Source organism: Megascapheus bottae, unplaced genomic scaffold (assembly GCF_031878675.1).
Source record: "Megascapheus bottae isolate mThoBot1 unplaced genomic scaffold, mThoBot2.hap1 HAP1_SCAFFOLD_37, whole genome shotgun sequence".
NCBI lineage: Eukaryota > Metazoa > Chordata > Mammalia > Rodentia > Geomyidae > Megascapheus > Megascapheus bottae.
Window position 1 is genome coordinate 5,756,472 of NW_028327804.1, and position 18,953 is coordinate 5,775,424.

Sequence of the window (18,953 nt, forward strand, 5' to 3'; positions counted from 1 at the left end):
TCACGCGGTGGAGGGGCAGCATCACAGGTCCAGTCTGCACTGACCACTTCCTGCCATGGCAGCACCGTCCTCGGGCCTGGAATGAGAAAAGTAAAACAAAATAAAGAGGAGGCGGTGGAGGGCAGGCTGCCATGCCTCTCTACTCTCGACCATTCCCTGGGCCTGCCTACCCTGAAAGCTCACCGTTGACTGTGAGCTGGCTCTGGAGGCCTGGCTTAGGCCCAACGTGGCCGAAGCCTGTTCAGGAAGAGCAGGCCCCACTTCACACACCTTCACAGCCACCGTCTGCCCATGCCTTGTATAGACCTGTCAAGAAGCACCACTTTACTTCAAGAGCTCCAGACTTCCTCACACACCTGGCATCTGGGTAGAACTGCCTCCTTCAGGTGCCTCCTCACAAACACTGCCAGCACCTGACAGCACTGGTGAACAGAAATGGCCTCAGGCTGAGAGTGTCCTGCCCAGCTCTGTGGGCCCCAGAACAAACACCACTCTCTCAGAGGTAGGCGGCTGCACTGGATCCTCTCATGGGCTGACTGGTCCCAGACACAACTGCCCTGAACCAGTTCAGTGTCCTCGCTCCGCCCAGCCCCTCTCAATCTCTGACCCCATAAGCCCTGCCTCCCACCCCTCAAGTCCTCACAGTGAAGGGGCAGCAGCCCAGGCCCACTGCACTGACTGCTCCCTCATGTGGCGGCGCCATCCCTGGGCATGGATGGAAGAAAATAAAACAAAATGAAAGAGGAGGCACTAGCGGGCGGGCTGCCGTGCCTGTCCACTCTAGACCAGGCCCCGGGCCTACACTGAAAGCTCACCGCTGACTGGGAGCTGGCTCCGGAGGCCTGGCTTAGGCCTAACATGGCCGAAGGCCCTTCAGGAAGAAGAAAAACGAAGCTGCCCGCCCCACTTCTCCACACACTTTCACAGCCACCACACACCAGGCCCCAGGCCTGCCTAGGCTAAAAAGTGCACCTCTGACTAGGAGCTGGTTCTGGAGGCCTGGCTTAGGCCTAAGGGCCTTCCTCACACACATGCAATGTCTGGGTAGAGATAGCCTCCTTCAGGTGCTTCCCCATGAAGAAACACTGCCAGCAGCTTACAGGACGGGTGAACACACAACAGGCCGAGAGTGCCGCGCCCAGTTCTCTAGGCCCCAGAACAAACGCCGCTCTTTCAGAGGAAGGCAGCCGCACTGGAGCTTCTCAGGGGCCAACTGCTCCCAGGCAGAACCACCCTGAAGCAGTTCAGCGTTCTCACCCTGCCCACGAACCCTCATGTTCTGGCTTCATCTGAGCCCTCTCAGGTTCTGACCCAAGCCCCACCCCCGAACCATCATGGCCGTGCCCTGGCTTCTCCCCTCTGGACCTCTCCCTCCAAGTCCCGTCCTAGACCGCTCACCTCCATTCCTCATCCTGGCCCCACCACCCCGTGCTCTGTCCTCAACAAGCCCCGCCCTTCTCAAGCCTCAGCCTCACTCCCGCTCCAGTAAGCCTTTTTTTTCTGGCTGTTCTTCCCACTGCCTGTGGCTGCTCTCCTTTCAGCTACAGGGCTCTGCCTCTGTCCCTTCCCACCTGGAGAGGCGGGGCGAACAGAGCAGCAGCAAGTGTGTGGGGGTGGTCTGCTTTGGTGGCCGTGGACTGGGCTTGGAGTCCGTGGTCTGGGTTGGGCATGGAGGGACCCGCTGTCCATTCTGGGGTAGTGGGGAGGAATCGGTTGCTCACCCAGGGGTGGGCATGGAAGGGACCCATTTACCGCTCCAGATCCTGAGGCCGAGTGCCATTGCTTACTTCTACCCGGAGAATCATGGAGGCCCAGTCTGTGAGCACCTGGTGGGGAGAAGCAGTTGGCCTGCTGCTCTGGTCCAGTGTCTGAAACTCCACAGCCCCTCCAGTTAGCCTGGAGGATCAGAAACGGCTGAGGAAGACGAACCCTGGCCATGGCCTCCCCTCCCAACCCGGTCTTCCCCCAAGGAGGTTCCCGCTTCACTGCCTGGAAGTGGAGAACAGGGAGGAAACTAGACCAGAGAGCAAAGCAAGACAAGAAAAAGCAGGCTGAATTGTTGATGTTTCCAGTTTTCAGGTAGGAGTGGGGAAATAAACCTTTACAGAATCCAGTTGGTAAAGGATGAATTTAAATTAAAACATTCCATCTTCTGCCTCCATCAACCAATGTTTCCTTAGAAAATTTAAAACAGGGAGACACAGCAGCCACTTGTTCAGAGACAACAAGCGCTGTCTCACAGCTTTCATCCAAGATTAGATTATTTGTTTATTAGTTTATTTCATGCTCCCTCATAAACTGCAAAAATTAGTGAAAAAGGGAGAGAAGACGAGCTTGCACTCTCCCCCTCTCTCTCTCTTCCTGTCTTCTTCCTTCCCTCAGTCCAACAGAGTAAGAAGATCTTAAAGAACGATAGGCACGTTGGGAAACACAGAGAGACAAAGCACACACCCATACATACACACATTTAGACAATATGAAGCCAGAAGAGGGGCTGAGGCTCAAGTACTGCAGCACCATTGTAAGTGAACAAGCTAAGGAACAGCACCCAATTCCTATATTCAAACTGTATTAACAGTGTGCGCATACACACACACACACACACACACACACACACACACACACAGAGTTAATGTAAGGAAAACTATGGATGTGACTTCCACACTATTCCACACCTGGTGTTCACATGCCACACTGTCATTTCCCACGTGAACAGCAGAGGACAGCACCACAGCCCCACTCCAGCTCTGTGTGGACAATTTCCACAGGTTCCTTCTGCTATTCTCTTGCCTGCTTCTCATTGAAGCACCGAAGATCATTTAGCACAGGGAGGAGCACAGTGATTGCAGAGATGCCTAGAAGTGGAATGGTGGGGTCATAGTGTAAGACATCTGCTGTTTTGATGAATTCTCCTACAGTGTCTTCCAATTTTGTGTACTCACAACTCTCTGAACTGAGAATGAGGAAATGAAATGAACTTTATTAATAACTACCTGGGTAGCATGTATGAGGGTCCTAGATCCCATACCCAACCCTAAAATGTTCAGAATGTGGAAATGGTAGATAGACGCAGACCTACTGCACATTTTTCTTACTAACTACTATAATTTGTAGAGCTTCACCAATTAGTTGCATTTCCTTTCTTGCTCAGGTCTTTAGACCATGTGTCTCGGGGCATTCAGTGTTCTTCATTTATTGAATCTCTGTACTTAGGAATTCATGGGTGCTTTGTGTCTGGAGAGTTTTGCAGCTTATCTCGGGAATCTTTGGAGGTTTGTACTATTTCTTTCAAGTGTTTCAATTGATTGGACTTTCCTTTGATGGCTTATAGATTTTTTTGTCACCCATCATTAATGTCCAGGCTTCAGCCTTGTCGAACCTCTGAGGCTGAAATGCTCACCTGGGATACCTTGCTCTCCACCATTAAACAACCCTCGCATTGATCACATGAGGCCCCTGCTGGGACCCCGGCTCAACACCCTCCTCCCCTCCGTGGTGCAGTGAGCTCTGCTTTCCACCAAGGGCACGCTGGGTTCTTGCTCACCACCCTCCTCCCATCCCTGGTTCAGTGAGCTCCACTTGCCAACAGAGGGCGCACTGAGTGAATGCTCACCACCCTCTTCCCCTCAGCGGTACAGTGATGTCCACTTGCCACCAGCAGGCCCACTGGGCCCTTGCTCACCACCCTCCTCACCTGGGCAGTGCAGTGAGCTCCGCTTGCCACCAGAGGGTGCTGCGCCCTAGCTCACCATCCTCCTCCCCTCCTTGGTGCAGTGAGCTCTGCTTGTCACCAGCAGGCATGCTGGGTGCATGCTCTCTGTCCTCTTCTCTGTGATGTAGTGACCGCTGTTCACTGCCTCAGGGTGCTGGGCGCGTGCTCCCCATCCTCTCCTCCACGGTGCAGTGAGTGCTGCTTCCCAGCAGAAGGAGCAATGAGCCTATGCTCACCACCCCCTTTCCCTTCGTGGTGCAGTGATAGTCGTTTGCTGCCAGAGGACCCGTGCTCACCACTGTCCTCTCCTCCACGGTGCAGTGAGCGCCTCTCCTCACCAGAGGGCCCGCTGGGCCTTTGTTCACCCTCCTCCTCTCTCCCTCGGTGTAGTGAGCCTGGCTTTCCTCCCGTGGGCGCTCTGGATGAATGCTCACCATCCCCTACTCTGAAGTGTAATGACAAACTCTAGCCCTGACCGGAACCCGAACAGTAACCAAACCCTAACCCCAAACCTCACCCTGACCCTAACATGAACCTGAACCCTAGCCCCTAGCCCTAACCCTTAAGCCTAACCCTATCCCTTACCCCTGTATCCTAACTCTACAACATGTACTGTTTTGATGAATTCTATAATGTCTTCCTAGTTTTGTGTACTCATAATATATACAAACAACTCACGTGGCCTGTAATCCTAGCTACTCAGGAGGCCGAAATCTGAGGATCTCAGTTCAAAGCCAGCCCCAGCACTAAAGACCTTGACACTCTTATCTCCAATTAATCAGTAGAAAATGAGAAGTGGGCCTGGGGCTCAAGGGGTAGGGCAGGAGCCTTGAGCTGAAGAGCCTGAGGCCCAGAGTTCAAGCCCCATGACCCACAAAAAAGGGGGGGCAGGAGCTTGGCCTAGTGGTAGAGTGCTTGCCTAGCATGCACAAAGACCCGGCTTCGATTCCTCAGGACCACATACATAGGGGGAAAAATGAAGCTGGAAGTGGTGCTGAGACTCAAATGGTGGAGCTCTCTCCTTGAGAAAGTCCAAGGACAGTGCTCAGGCCCTGAGCTCAAGTCCAGGACTGGCAAAAAAAAAAATAATAATAATAATAATAATAATAATAATAAAAACTCTTTGAACTCTAAATGTGGAAATGCAATGAACTTTATTAATAAATACCTGGTTAGCATTGATGAGGATCCTGGGTCTCATACCCAACCCTAACATGTAGTTTAGAATGTAGACATGGTAGATAATCTCAGACCCACGGTGCCTTTTCATGACTAACGCTGAGCAGAATTGATGGAGCTTCAACAATTAGTTTCACTTCCTTTCTTGTTCATGTCTTCAAGGCATGTGGGTCTCAGGTCATTTAGTGGTGTGTTCTTGATCTGGTGAATCTCTGGACGTAGGAATGAATGGCTGCTTTGTGTCTGGACAGTTTGGCAGCGACCTTGGGAATCTTTGGAGGCAGCACACCAGCCGCCTGCGCCCCCAGAGCCTCAATCTACCTGTCTGAGCAAAAGGCATGGAGACCAGCTCCTAGTCAGACGTCAACCGCCCCAATCAAAAGGGCCCCTGCGGCCAGGCCTGGGCCTGCAGGCCCCTTGCGCGTTTGCCGAGTGGTCTGCTCTGCAGACTGCCTTCACCCTCAGAACCCACAGCCCCCAGCCACGTCCTGGGGCAGGGAGCACCCCGCGGGCCTCACCGCGGAACATGGGCGCCCTACCGGAATCACCGGGGTGAAGAGCCCCGGATACCGCAGACACCTCTGTCCTCCTGGGGAGCCGAGCTCAAGAGGGAGGTGGCTCGGGCTGGGCCGCGGGCCCAGAGCCAGCGGCCTCTCCTCAGGCCCCGGTGGACAGCAGGGACAGGCGGGTCTGAGGCTGCAGCTGAGTCTGGATTAACGAGGGAAGAGACCAAGAGGCCGGACGGAGGGGGCGGGGACGAGGGCGGGGCCTGGAGATGGACGGGCGGGGGCGGAGCCACAGCTGCAGCTACTCCACGGGGGCGAGGGCGGGTCGGGAGCTGGAGGTGGGCGGGGCGGGCGCTGGGCCTGGAGCTGCGCGGGGCGGGGCGGCGCGCGCGCACTCGGTGGCGGTGGGCGGTGGCAGCGCCTTGGGACGTGGACACCTCTGCCGGTCTGGCTCTGCGGCTGCCGGCAGCACTGCGGCAGGAGAAGCCAAGGTGAGGGCGAGGCGGGGCTGGGCGGCTCGGGAATCGGGTCCACTCTGACCCCTCTGTGCAGGGCCGTGCAGGACCTGCTGGGCCAGGGCGCCAACCCCAGTTTGGTGCTGTCGGAAGGCGCGGCGGCGGTGTTGCACTTGGCGGCGGGAGCTTGGCGCCCGCGCCGCCTTTGATACCTTGGGGCGCTGCTGCGGGACGGCGGAGACCCGACGCTCGGTGAGAAGCCAGGAGGGGCCGCGTGGGCGAGCCTGGGAGCCGGGGGTCCCGGGCCCAGAGCGGGGAGAATTTACACCGGGACCCAGTGGATCCGGGTTGGAAGCTCAGGGGCCTGGGGGCGCGGTCGAGGGTCCTGGCATCTCCGGTAGGGGGAGGCGAGGTCCGGCCCCAGCAGCGCCGAGTCCATTAGGAACCGGGTCCTCCCGCCCAGATCCGCCCCCCCCCCGGCCCTCCCCTCCCGTCCAGATCCTCCCCTCCACTCCCCTCCCCTTCCCTCCTGCACAGAACAGTCCGATCCGGCACAAGTGGCCACCACCAGGGGCTGCTGCCGGGCCCTGGAGTTCCTGCTGAGCCAAGGGCAGGCAGATGGAGGGTGCGGGGTGAGGGCAGATCCGGGGCCCCCTGCTGATCGGTCCTCCGAGGCCTCCCAGGACGGACTCAGACCCGTGGACCTGGCCATGCAGCTGGGACAGCTCGACTGTGCACGCATCCTGCCGGACCGGGGCCTGCGGGCCGCTCCCGGGGTGTGGAGCCTTAGCCCGAGCTGGCCCATGAGTCAGCCTCACTGGCTGCGCGACCCTGTCCTAGGGGAACAGCTTGGACTGCCTCTCTGGCAGGTCTGTCTGTCTCCTGTCCTCTGTCTCTACCCGGCTTTTTCTTCCTTCTGCCTGTGACACCAGACCCAAGCATCTGTGGATCTCCCTGTGCGACTCCAGTCTCTGCAGCACTCCAGACCCAGCTGGGCCAAGCCCGCAGCCAGGACATAGGCTTGGAGGCGGACCCTGGAGCCCACATCCTCTCTGTGACCCTGGAGGTTGCTAACCAGGATGGGGCCTCCCTTGTGGACCAGGACTGCAGCTCCAGTGCCTCTTTTGTCACCGCAGTTGAGGTTTCTGGAGCTGAGAACCCAGCCCAAGACAGAACTGCACCTGCTGCCTCTCCTCTGAGGGTAACAGATTGTGTGGATCATGCACCCCGCCTGGCCCCAGCAGTGGTGGCAGGACAGGAAGCAGAGCTAAGTGCCAATCTACAAGCTCTGACCCTGGCATCCCCAGAGCACATGGCCTTCCAGCCTCCCTTCTGCTTTCTAGCCATGCTGATGGGAGCCCAGCGCACAGCTCCCCCAACTTCTAGTTCCTGCAAGATGACCAGACATCCATCAGTATGGAAGGCCATACCAATGTGGCTGCCCTATGGCTGACAGAAGATGAGGAGAGCACCCCTGGGGGCTGGGAACCTGTCCTCTCTTGCCAGCCCTGGCCCATCTCTGCCATATCAGACCTGGAGCTTCTGCAGGTACTCCAAGCTCTGGGCACCAGTCCTGGCCCCATCACACCTTTCACCTGGCCATACTATCTCCAGATCCTGGAGGAAGCCCACACTGCTTCTGGTTCGTTCTTCTTGGGGCATCCTGGGACCCTCTGAGATCCCCAGATACACATATACACCCCTGCCCTCCATCTCTCAGTCCACCTTGCTCATGCCTCACAGTTGACTCTCTCCCCCTCAGGCCCAGATTTTTCAGGACACAGCCCAGAACTGGCTGAGACACTTCGGACCTCCCAGGCAGATGAAGACTCCCTTGCCCAGCAGTTTGAATGGCCTGATCCCACGAAGAGGTGGCGGGAAGGGACTGTGAAGTCCAGCTTCACATATCTGCTGCTGGACCCCAGGTACTGGGGTGGGGGGAGTAATAAAGACCTGGAAATAAGAGGTAGAAAATTTGAAGCTTGGGGTGTGCTCAATGGTAAAGCACTTGCTAAGAATGCCTAATGTCCTGAAGTTGATGTCCAGTAACACAGAGGGAAAAGCTGAGGCTTCTCTGCTCTGTACCCTTAGGTAAGGGTCTCTAATGGTCAGCAACTTTGTAAAAACACTGGATGCAACTCAAGAGGCTGAGTGTAATTGGTGAGAGCCACCATTCTGTGGTCTCACAAGATACAGTCGTGGGGTATGTAGGTTTGGGTTGCTCTGTGATTGTGGGGACTGGCCACTTTCCCTGCTCTGAGTTGCCCCTTTCACCAAGGGAAACGAAAGGCCTTCTCATTGACCCCAGCTGAGCACTTTCAGACACGTGTTCAATCCATCTTCTACGTGGGCAAGGGGACACGCACCCGGCCAGATGTCCACCTCTGGGAGGCCCTGGGCTACTGAGGACAGCCAAGAAACAAGTGAGGAGCAGGATGAGGGGCTGGCTGAGGTGGCCAAGCTGTGGGCAGATCCAGAAAGAAAGGGCTTTGGGGAATCAACCTGTGACCCTGCCCTGGCCCCCCAAGGTGAGGCAGATATTGGACATCTGGGACAGTAGCTATGGCATCATCTCCCTGCACTGCTTCCAGCACTTGGTGGCCGTGGAGGCATACAGGAGAGAGGCATGTCTCCTGATGCACTAGGTGGGTGCCTGGAGTGTGGGACTAAGGTCACGAAGGGCATTTCATGTGCCCATCCCTTGCCCCTTCCCTGTCAGAGCTGTGAATGGCTGATCCACAGGGTCAGTAAGCAGTCACAGAGCACCAGCTCTGCGCCTGCACCTCCACATAAGCTGCTCTCTGCTTGTCTTCTGCAGTAGGTTTCCTATCACATTTTTGCTGGCGGGTACTCTTAGGTGACCCCACTTCCAATGTCTGCAGGAATCCAGAGGCTGACCAACCAGAAACAAGGGCACTACTAAGGCACAGTGGCCAGCTGGCCACCTGTCGGTGCTGGCACCTGGGGTAAACCTGCTGCATCTGTCCCTTTTTATCTTCCTTGCTGAGGGGGAGCAAGAGCTCCAGCCTCAGGACATCCAGGCCTTTTGCTAAATGCTAGATCCTTGGTGGCCCAGAATGGATGGACATTCAGAGTGGAGTGATGTTTAAATGCCCACTGCCGAGATAGTCCCCATCCCATGCCATTCAGGCCAATGCATGGCAATGAGCTCCCTGCCATGGGAGGGACTAGAAGGATCACTCACTCTGTATCTTCAAGGACAGCCTGTTTTTATCTCCCAGGCACATGTGGAGATCACTTTGGTCTTTTATGGGACCAAGCCAGTGCAGGCCATGTGAGGCCCTGAGCAGGTGATCTTTTAGGGGATTCAGTCAAAACATGATGGTAAAGTGCCCAACCAGGTGACTGAGGGGGAATGGGAGCTGGGGGGCTCTTGAGTGGCCATGTGGGTGGTGCCAGGGCAGAGGAAGTCCTCCAGTCTTCCTTGGCATGGCTTTGCAACATTGCCTTTGAACCCATTTCCTCCACTGCCAGGGGAGATTGATACTCCTGACTTCCATTTGCATGTGTAAACAGCCTCATTCATTCTGAGCTGCCATCTAGCTGAGACACTTCATGATGCTGGAATTCTGGGCTGGGAAGTATGACAGGGGTCCTTTGAGTTTTCAGAATTTATTTGGAGTTTTACAGCTGTGTATCTTTGAAAGACATGTCATTCAAGGACATACTAAACCCACTAGCACAACAATGTTCATTGCAGCACTATTCACCATAGCAAAGATATGGAACCAACCTAGATGTCCCTCAGTTGATGAGTGGATCAACAAGTTGTGGTATTTGTATACAATGGAATTCTATGCTGCTGTCAGAAAGAATGACATCGCCCCATTTGTTAGGAAATGGAAAGACTTAGAAAAGATCATATTAAGTGAAGTAAGCCAGACTCAAAGGAACTTAGGCTCAATGGTTTCCCTCATTCGTCATAATCAGTAGAAACCTTGGGCTCTACTAGCAGAGATTTGCAATAGAGCAAAATCTTGATACATAAGGCCATATAATGTGAAGCTAATTGAAAGGACCTCCAGGATAGTGAAACAAAAGCCATATAATGAATGATTGTTGTCCTTAATGTACTATGTTGTCTCTCATCTCCTTTGCTGTCCCTTGGTTATCTCATATTGGTATAGTATCTCACTTTGTTATCTGATATATTGAATTTATTTGTATTTGGATATTTGAAATTTGATAGGGAAGGGGGGAAAACCAAGATGGGTGGGGGGTGTGGGGGGGGAGGGAAACGGGTACCAAGACATGTGAAAGGGTATCAATGTATGTGAATTAATGCACCTTCTATCTGGCAAATATCATGTAACCCTTTTACTAATTACAATAAAAAATAAATTAATTAAAAAAAAAAAGAAAGACATGTCATTAAGAGCATCCCTGTGTGCCTTTGGTGATGTGCCAGGGAGCCTGTGGAAGGCCTCTGCTTTACTCTCATCCTGCTGCACAGGTGAAAATAAACTAAAACCAGGGAAGACATCCCACTGTTCCTGAGACCAGGAGGACCAGAAATGAGCACCACATACCTGAGTGTAAGCTGGTGTGATGGGGAATGAGTACCCTATCCCGAACCCTAAACCTCACACAAACCTTTAATGGAACCCTAACCCTAGATCTAGCTCTAACCCCAACACTAAAACTAACCCTAACCCTGCCCCTAGCCCAAATGCTGATCCTGAACCTAAACAGAACCCTGTCAGAGACATTCTCCCCCTCCCTGAATTCTTAGTGGAAAAATGTGCCTGCATCTTGTAATTAGGTCACTAAGCAACACATGCCTGCTTGCATTGATATGCAAACATCCTACCACCTGGCCTCTACCCGGAGCAGGAGCAAACATCCTACTACCGGACCCCCTATCCCGAGTGGTTCCTATACCCCAATCCCCTCCTGCCTCTCCTGAAGAGGCATATAAACCCCTGTGTAAAAAATAAAATTTGCAGCTTGATCAGGATGCTAGTCTTGCTGCCTTCTTCATGTCTCCTGTCCCTTTCATCCCTCCCTCTAGATTCTTGGCCCTAGTTGATGTCCCGCTGGACAGGACAAATGGTGCCCAACGTGCGGCTTGAGTGCCTGTGAGGCTGAGGAATGCTGTCTTCCAGGAAAACTTGGATCCAAGTGATTGTGTGACCAGCTCGGAGTGGCCCACCTGAGACATCTCGGTCAATGCTGAGGAGTGAAGACGGCGCAAGGTAAGTGACTGACCATGGGACAGGCATCATCGTCACAGGAATTGTTCATCTCAGATTTAAGAGAGGCTCTCAAGACACCTGGAACTCGGGTTAAAAAGGAAGACTTAAAGGCATTTTTTTGAGCGTGTGGAGGATTTATGTCCTTGGTTCTCCCAAGAAGGGACTATAAATGAGGTTAAATGGCAAAGAGTTGGGGACTGTTTAGATGAATATTATGAGAAATTTGGCCTCGAAAAGGCTCCTGTTACAACCTTTTCCTATTGGAATTTAATTAATGAAACTTTAAAAATTTGCTCCCTTGATAAAGGTTTTGATGCTTTAATTAAGTACGGCGAAGAGGTACTGCGACAGGCCTCCCGACCCTCTTCTAAGTGCCCATCTATTATATTAGATATGCCCCATGCTGATGATTTTCATAGAGACCCAAAGATTAAAAAGATGGCTTCTACTGCTGCTTCTGATAATAAAACAAGTCATTTATATCCCACTGTTCAAGATTCATTTAGCAATCCTGATAGGTTAGACCCAGAAGAACAAACTGTATTAGAGGAAGAGGCTGCCCATTACCGTTTTTAAAAAACCCTCCGCCCTATAACCCAGATTGGCCCCCATATCCTCATCTTCCTTCTCATGCGCCAGCTTTCCACGAGCCCGATCCCCCTGTGCCTGATTTATCGGCCTTGCAGCGATCACTCCAACATAGATGGGAACATATTCAACTCCTTAAAGAGTTGCGCTCCCTCGATTCAGAACTCTGCTACCTTGCTTTGGAAAAAATCACCCAGACCACCCAAACAAAATAAAATAAAAAATAAAAACCAACCCCTCTTAGCTTTCCCTGTAACCCGGAGCCAAGCTGGAGATCATTTTGAGCCCATCTCTCTCCCAAATGCTGGGGAAAATGAGGCTGAGGATGCTTTGTCTCACCACTCTGGGGAAGATAGTGAGGATCCTGAATCAGGGGATGAAGGAAAGTGCCCTGATCAAGGGCCTGGCAATGGGCAACAACAGGTTTATAAAAAAACTCATTCTCAGACTTATTGAAAAACTTAAAGCCGCCTGTGCTCAGTATGGCCCCACTGCCCCGTATACTCAGGCCTTATTAGAAAACCAAAATGCTCGATGGTTCATGCCTAATGATTGGAACTATCTCTCCAGAGCCACCCTTAGCGGAGGCGACTATGTCCTGTGGAAATCCAATTATGTTGAAACTTGTAGAGAACTAGCTTGAAAAAATTCTACCAAAGCTTCATCTAAAAAATGGACCCTTAAGAAACTTTTAGGAGACGCACCATATGATTCCAACAATACGCAAGCCCGATTCCCTTTTGGACTTCTGGCACAAATTCAAGGCACCGGGTTACAGGCCTGGAGAAAACTCCCTCAAAAGGGGCCAGCCACTACCTCCTTAGCTAAGATCCAGCTAAAGGCTGATGAGCCCTATAGTGACTTCATCTCGCACCTCAATGTGGCCGCTGAGAGACTGCTTGGCCCCAGGGAAAATGAAAGTGCATTTGTTAAACACCTTGCCTTTGAAAATGCCAATCTGGCGTGTCAAGAAATTCTCCGGCCACATAAACACAAGGCCAACCTTTCAGAGTATGTAAGACTTTGTGCTGGCATAGGATCAACTTATGCCATGGGACTGGCAACTGGAGCAGCATTTAAAAATACTCAAGATCCCTCTAAGGGAACCTCCACTTGCTACTCTTGCAAACAGCCAGGACATTTTGCCCGCGAATGCCCAGCCACTTTATCAAAAAGACTCATGACTCAGGGCTCGGCTCCATCTCCTTCAGGCAGGCCGCCCCCCTCCACCCTATGCCCCAGATGCGGTGGGGGCTATCACTGGGCAAAGGAATGTAGATCAAAGGCTAATACCCAAGGGCAACCCCTCCCCTCTCGCATACAGGGAAAATCCCAATATCATCCCTCCTCCCAATCACCTTCCTCCAACGAGCTACCCCAGTTAGCGCAGGATTGGACCTCTGTGCCGCCTCCGATACAATATTAGTCTCTACCCAGGGCCTACAAATTATTTCCATAGGAGTGCAAGGCCCCTTACTCCCAAATACCTGTGCCTTTATTCTTGGCCGAGCATCAACCATTCTCAAAGGTATTCAGGTCTTTCCCGGCATTGTTGATAACGACTTTACTGGGGAAATAAAAATTCTGGCGACTGCTATTAATGGAATAGCTGCCATCCCACAGGGCACCCATTTAGGACAACTTGTTCTTATGCCCCTGGTTACTGGAGACCCATCTCCAATTTCTTCCAGGCCCCAAGGTACTACCCCATTGGGATCCTCAGATGCTTATTGGGTTCAGCCAATTACTAAAAATAGGCCTGTGCTAACCCTCATTATTGAAGGAAAAGAATTCCAGGGCATTTTAGATACAGGAGCTGAAGCTACAGTCAAGACCATTGGCCCGCCCATTGGCTGCTGACCGCATCTCTCATTGATTTGGGAGGTATAGGCCAATCCAATAATCCCCAAGTCAGTTCAAAGGTATTATATTGGAAAGATAAGGAAGGAAATAAAGGCACTGTAACTCCTTTTATATTGCCTGGCCTCCCTGTTAATCTATGGGGACATGATATTCTCTCCCAAATGGATGTTATTTTGTGCAGTCCTAATAATGTAGTTACACAACAAATGCTGTGCATGGATTACGTGCCTGGTACAGGACTTGGAAAAATGAAACAGGGCATAGCCTATTACAATTCCCTCCAAAACAGATAGACATGGGCTCAGACATTCGGAGTTTTAGTAACGGCCACTGGCCTTCCTGTACCCCATGCAGATAAAACCACCTGGAATACTCAAACTCCTGTATGGATAGATCAATGGCCACTCACCCAAGAGAAATTAAAAGCCTCTACAGCACTTGTACAGGAGCAGCTCGCAGTTGGACATATAGAGCCTTTTAATTCTTCTTGGAATACACCCATTTTTGTTATAAAGAAAAAATCCGGCAAATGGTGCCTCTTACAGGACCTGCGTGCCATTAATAAGGTCATGGCACCCATGGGGGTCCTCCAACCTGGCATTCCAATCCAGGCTATTATAAAATAATTCCATTCCAAAAGGCTATTATAAAATAATTATTGACCTTAAAGATTGCTTTTTTTACAATTCCCCTACATCCTGATGATTACATTTATTTTGCCTTCAGTCTCCCTCGTGTTAATTTTCAGGGACTTTGCAAAGATTTAATTGGAAAGTCTTGCCTCAAGGAATGGCCAATAGCCCAACCCTTTCTCAAAAATTTGTTGCACAGGCAATGGATCCAATTCATTTATGCTGCCCACACATTTATATTTTGCATTATATGGATGATATTTTGTTGGCAGCTCGGGACAAGTCAGATCTACAAAATTGTTTGGTGGAACTTTCTAAAGCCCTTCTTAATCTTGGTTTGCAAATAGCTCCTGATAAAGTTCAGTTACAAGACCCCTTTACTTATCTGGGTTTAAAATTACAACAGGAATTATTCTTAACACCTCGCATTCAATTTTGTATAGATAGCCTCCATACCCTTAATGATTTCCAAAATGATATCCAATGGCTCACACCTTATGTAAAATTACCTAACAATGTATTCTTGCCTCTTAACGATATCCTGTGAGGAGATTCTGACCCTTCCTCCCCTCGCGAGCTCACACATGCAGCAAGGGATGCGTTGGGACAAGTGGCACAAGCTATTGACCAACAATTTGTTTCACAAATTTCTTATACTTTACCCCTAAATTTTATAATTTTGGCCACCCCACATACGCCCACTGGAGTTTATTGGCAGAAGTCCATCACCCCCAATAAAAGAGGACAACCTCTTTTTTTGGTCCATCTCCCCATTTCCTCATCTAAAGTAATTGCAGTATGTTCGTCTCAAATTGCTTCCATAATTATTAAAGCTCGCTCCCTTTCCCACCAATATTTTGGAAAAGATCCTGATATATTAGTGGTTCCTTATACTCAGGAACAAATTCAATTTCTTCTCCAAACTATGGAAGACTGGGGAATAGCCCTGTCAGGGTTCCTAGGAGTAATAGATGATCCCATATTACAGCTTGCCCAGTCCCATTCATTCATTTTTCCTAAAAATACAAAAAATAACCCCATTCCAAAGGCTGTCACTGTGTTTACAGACGGGTCTTCCCATGTTTTCAAGACATCTTATCAATCGGCCCAGTTGGTTGAGCTATATGCCATATTTCAAGTTTTCAAACAGTTTTCCACTCGAGCTGTAAATATCTATACTGATAGTGCATACATAGCTCATTCCATTCCGTTGCTTGAAACTTCTCCTTTTCTTAAAATAACTTCTAATGCTACACCTCTGTTTATACAAATTCAAAAGTTAATAAATAGACAAGAACCTTTTTATTTGGGACATATTAGAGCCCATACTAATTTACCTGGACCCCTTACAGAGGGCAACGCTCAAGCAGATGCTGCTACAAGGCTTACCTTCCCCATAATTGTAGGATCAATACAAAACTTACATAATGTACATCATTTGAATGCCCACTCCCTTATTTTGTAAAATATCCCAAGAACAAGCTCGAGAGATTGTTAAAAAAAAATGTTCCTCGTGTATTGTTAGCCAGCCAGTACCACACATGGGAGTTAATCCACGTGGCCTTTTCCCTAATCAATTGTGGCAGATGGATGTTACTCATTTCCCAGAATTTGGAAAATAAAAGTATCTTCATGTTTCTATAGATACCTATAGTGGTTTCATTTTTGCCTCCCCTCATTTGGGAGAAGCCACAAAGGATGTCATTTCACATCTTGTCACAGCTTTTTCCGTTCTGGGAAAACCTGTTAAAATTAAAACAGATAACGGTCCTGCTTATGTTAGTGCAAAATTTAGACAGTTTTGTGAAGCGTTTCACATTAATCACATTACAGGAATCCCCTATAACCCACAAGGTCAAGGAATTGTTGAGAGAGCCCATCAAACGCTAAAAACTTGGCTCACTCGGCTTAAATCCACTTCTTTATCCTTTGCTTCCCCCCGTGATCGATTAAGTCATGCACTCTTTGTGTTAAATTTTTTGACTTTAGATAATAATGATCATTCGGCTGCAGACTGCCACTGGAACCCTCCTCCAGATACAACTCCGCCTATGGTGATGTGGCGAGATCCCCTCACTAATAACTGGAATGGTCCAGATTCAGTACTCATTTGGAGACGCGGTTCAGCCTGTGTCCTGGACCAAAAACAATCAGCACCAAGATGGCTGCCCAAGAGATTGATTAAACAAGTTAACCCATCAGCCCCTAAGGACATTAATGTTTAACAGAAAAGATTAATAATACCATTCCAGAGCCTGTGTTTGGCCCTGAGAATACTCTCCTTTCATATTCACAGGAACGAAGAGACCCTATTGGACAACCCTGCTAATCATCGTGGGACTTCTCCTCATCATTGGCCTTTTAATTATCACATCTGTTCCTGTGTTTTGCTGTTTGACTGATTTAGGCTATTTTAGAAATAGGACATGAATGGTGTTGCTTTTGGCATTGTATGAGATAAGATCAGGATACCTTCGCAGTGTTGCTAATTGTTACCATTGGACCATGTATTTTTAATAGAATTGTAGCCTTTGTAAAATAACAGATTGATACCCTGGCGGGGAGGCCTATTCTGGTACATTATCAATGCCTACATCTAGCCGATTTGGCTGAGGAAGGGCATGAGGATCATGAGGCCCCCAGAGGAACCGTAGTCCCCACCCGAGGGATATGCACCTGCAGTTGACAGGTGTAGGCATCTGTGTGAGGTGCAGCTAAGACTGCAAGGAGACGGCCTAAAAATAAAACAGCCATCAGTCTCGGGGTCTCCGGCGGGACACGCCCGATAGCATGGAAATTGGCGTCTATTAAAACCCTTCCCCCACAAAAAGATGCTTGGCCTCAGCAGAAAGACAGACACATCAGCCAGTGTGTCTTGCTTCTTGCTCAACATGGCCTCCTTTCTAGAGATCAGGGCCTCTGTCTCCCCTCTCAGATTAATGCCTACCATAATTAAGATATTGCCTAAATCCTCGCCCCTCACTTATTTTAAGATGAAAGGAGGAGATGTCAGAAACATTCTCCCCCTCCCTGAATTCTTAGTGTAAGAATGTGCCTGCATCTTGTAATTAGGTCACTAAGCAACATATGCCTGCTTGCGTTGATATGCAAACATCCTACCACCTGGCCTCTACCTGGAGCAGGAGCAAACATCCTACTGCAGGACCCCCTACCCTGAGCAGTTCCTATACCCCAACCCCCTCCTACCTCTCCTAAAGAGGCATATAAACCCCAGTGTAAAAAATAAAATTTGCAGCTTGATCAGGATGCTTGTCTTGCTGCCTTCTTCGTGTCTCCTGTCCCTTTCATTGCTCCCTCTAGGTTCTTGGCCTTAGTTGACGTCCCGCTGGACGGGACAGAACCCTAGCCCTATATTTAGCTCTGGCTCTAACCCTAACCCTAACCTTAACCCCAACACCAAACCTTAAACCTAGCCTGTGTCCCTAACACTAAATGTAACCCTATCCTACACACCCTCACTCTCACCCTAAACACTATGCATCACCCTCACCTGACTTAGATAATATGCACACTGTGCCAATATCCAGGTACAGGAAACAAAGAAGTTTAATTGGGGGGGGCAGTAGACCTCCTTCTCATATGTGCACACTTGAAGCACTGGCTTCTGTCTGGGGTGACCTATATAACGTGTAGTGTTTAGAGTAGACGTAAAGGCTTCATCGTGTTGTCCAGATGGTAGATAAGAGGGACTGCAGTTGCCCTGACCTGAAAGTCACTCTTGGATCCTGTGGCCCAAATGGTTTATAGCTACCTAGGGGAGTGACAGCCCAAGGTAAAGGGGTGGGCAATAGTTATTTACATCCCTAATCGGGGCTTGGGGTTGTGTACTGTGTAGGGCATGCTAAACTAGGAAAGGGAGGAAGGGGCCTTGGGCCAGTGCTGATTGTTGTTTGTGCAGGGCACACTAAACTACCAGCTAAATTATGGGAAAGGTGGCCCTGGATCCACACTATCATTCCCACCTCTTTGGTTTTAAGTAATTGGAGTGCACGTCACCTGATTGGGGGCATGGGCAAAGATCATCACTTTGTAGCTGCTTCCTGCTGAGACAGGGGCAAAGTAGTCGATGGTGGGCATTTGTCGGGAGCAAGAGTGGAATCAAACTGTACTTTGATTTGCATCAGGTAATTGCTTGATTGTCTTATTGTTTTTTGGCCTTCTCCTGTTCAATTGATCTGAGATTTACCATATGAATGTAACCCCCAACAGTTCCCTGATTAACCATCTGGATGTAACACCTGGCAGTGCCCTGGTCTCAAGAAGGGATATAAGCTTTGAGTTGAGAATAAATGGGGCGCGGCAGTTTTTGCCTGGGCTGCAGACCTCCCGGACCCAATGTGTTTGTCTCTCTTCTAATTTTTCCAGTCCCTGCCCCCTATTTCAGGAACCCCAATTTGCTGCCAGTAGGCCCCGGCATCTGGCGCCCGAACAGGGACCCTGAAAATCTGGGACGACGGTGGAGGACCCCGCTGTGGTGAGTAACACATCGTAGGACTATTAAGAGAGGATCTTAAGAGAGTGTATAGTCAGGAGTAAAAATTATGGGTCAAGTTAATAGCCATAGGTCATTTGTACCGATCTTAACAGACCTACTTGAAGCCCACGGAACGTTGGTGGAAAAAGGGGTGCTTCAGAGCTTCCTACAGTTTGTCGAGGAGGCATGCCCGAGGTTTTTAGAGGAGAAATTCCAAAAAACCTGGCAGCAGATAGGAAAAAGAATTCAAGAATATTATAATGTATATGGCCCCGAAAAGACCCCAGTAGAGGCTATTGATGTATGG

General features: G+C 50.2%; 2 long non-coding RNA genes across 9 annotated transcripts in view; one reads left to right on the top strand and one right to left on the bottom strand.

Moving 5' to 3' along the window:
• Nucleotides 1-5,821: 5,821 nt before the first annotated feature.
• On the top strand, nucleotides 5,822-17,369 carry LOC150039194 (uncharacterized). 4 transcript variants are annotated; one of them, XR_016534495.1, is made up of 7 exons: nucleotides 5,822-5,888; nucleotides 5,950-6,104; nucleotides 6,785-7,400; nucleotides 7,615-7,777; nucleotides 10,327-10,408; nucleotides 10,885-11,068; nucleotides 16,448-17,368. It is a non-coding gene; the product is annotated as an uncharacterized LOC150039194 (long non-coding RNA). The 4 variants fall into 4 exon arrangements; XR_016534494.1 differs by lacking the exon at nucleotides 5,822-5,888 and having other exon boundaries at nucleotides 5,895-6,104; nucleotides 16,448-17,367; XR_016534496.1 differs by lacking the exons at nucleotides 5,822-5,888; nucleotides 16,448-17,368 and adding an exon at nucleotides 16,141-16,435 and having other exon boundaries at nucleotides 5,895-6,104.
• The window catches only part of LOC150039195 (uncharacterized), a 60,775-nt gene continuing 57,428 nt past the window's right edge, over nucleotides 15,607-18,953 (bottom strand). For all 5 annotated transcript variants that reach the window (XR_016534500.1, XR_016534499.1, XR_016534501.1 and 2 more), the window contains one exon: nucleotides 15,607-15,894. This is a non-coding gene — a long non-coding RNA (uncharacterized LOC150039195). The remainder of the gene's footprint in view (nucleotides 15,895-18,953) is intronic.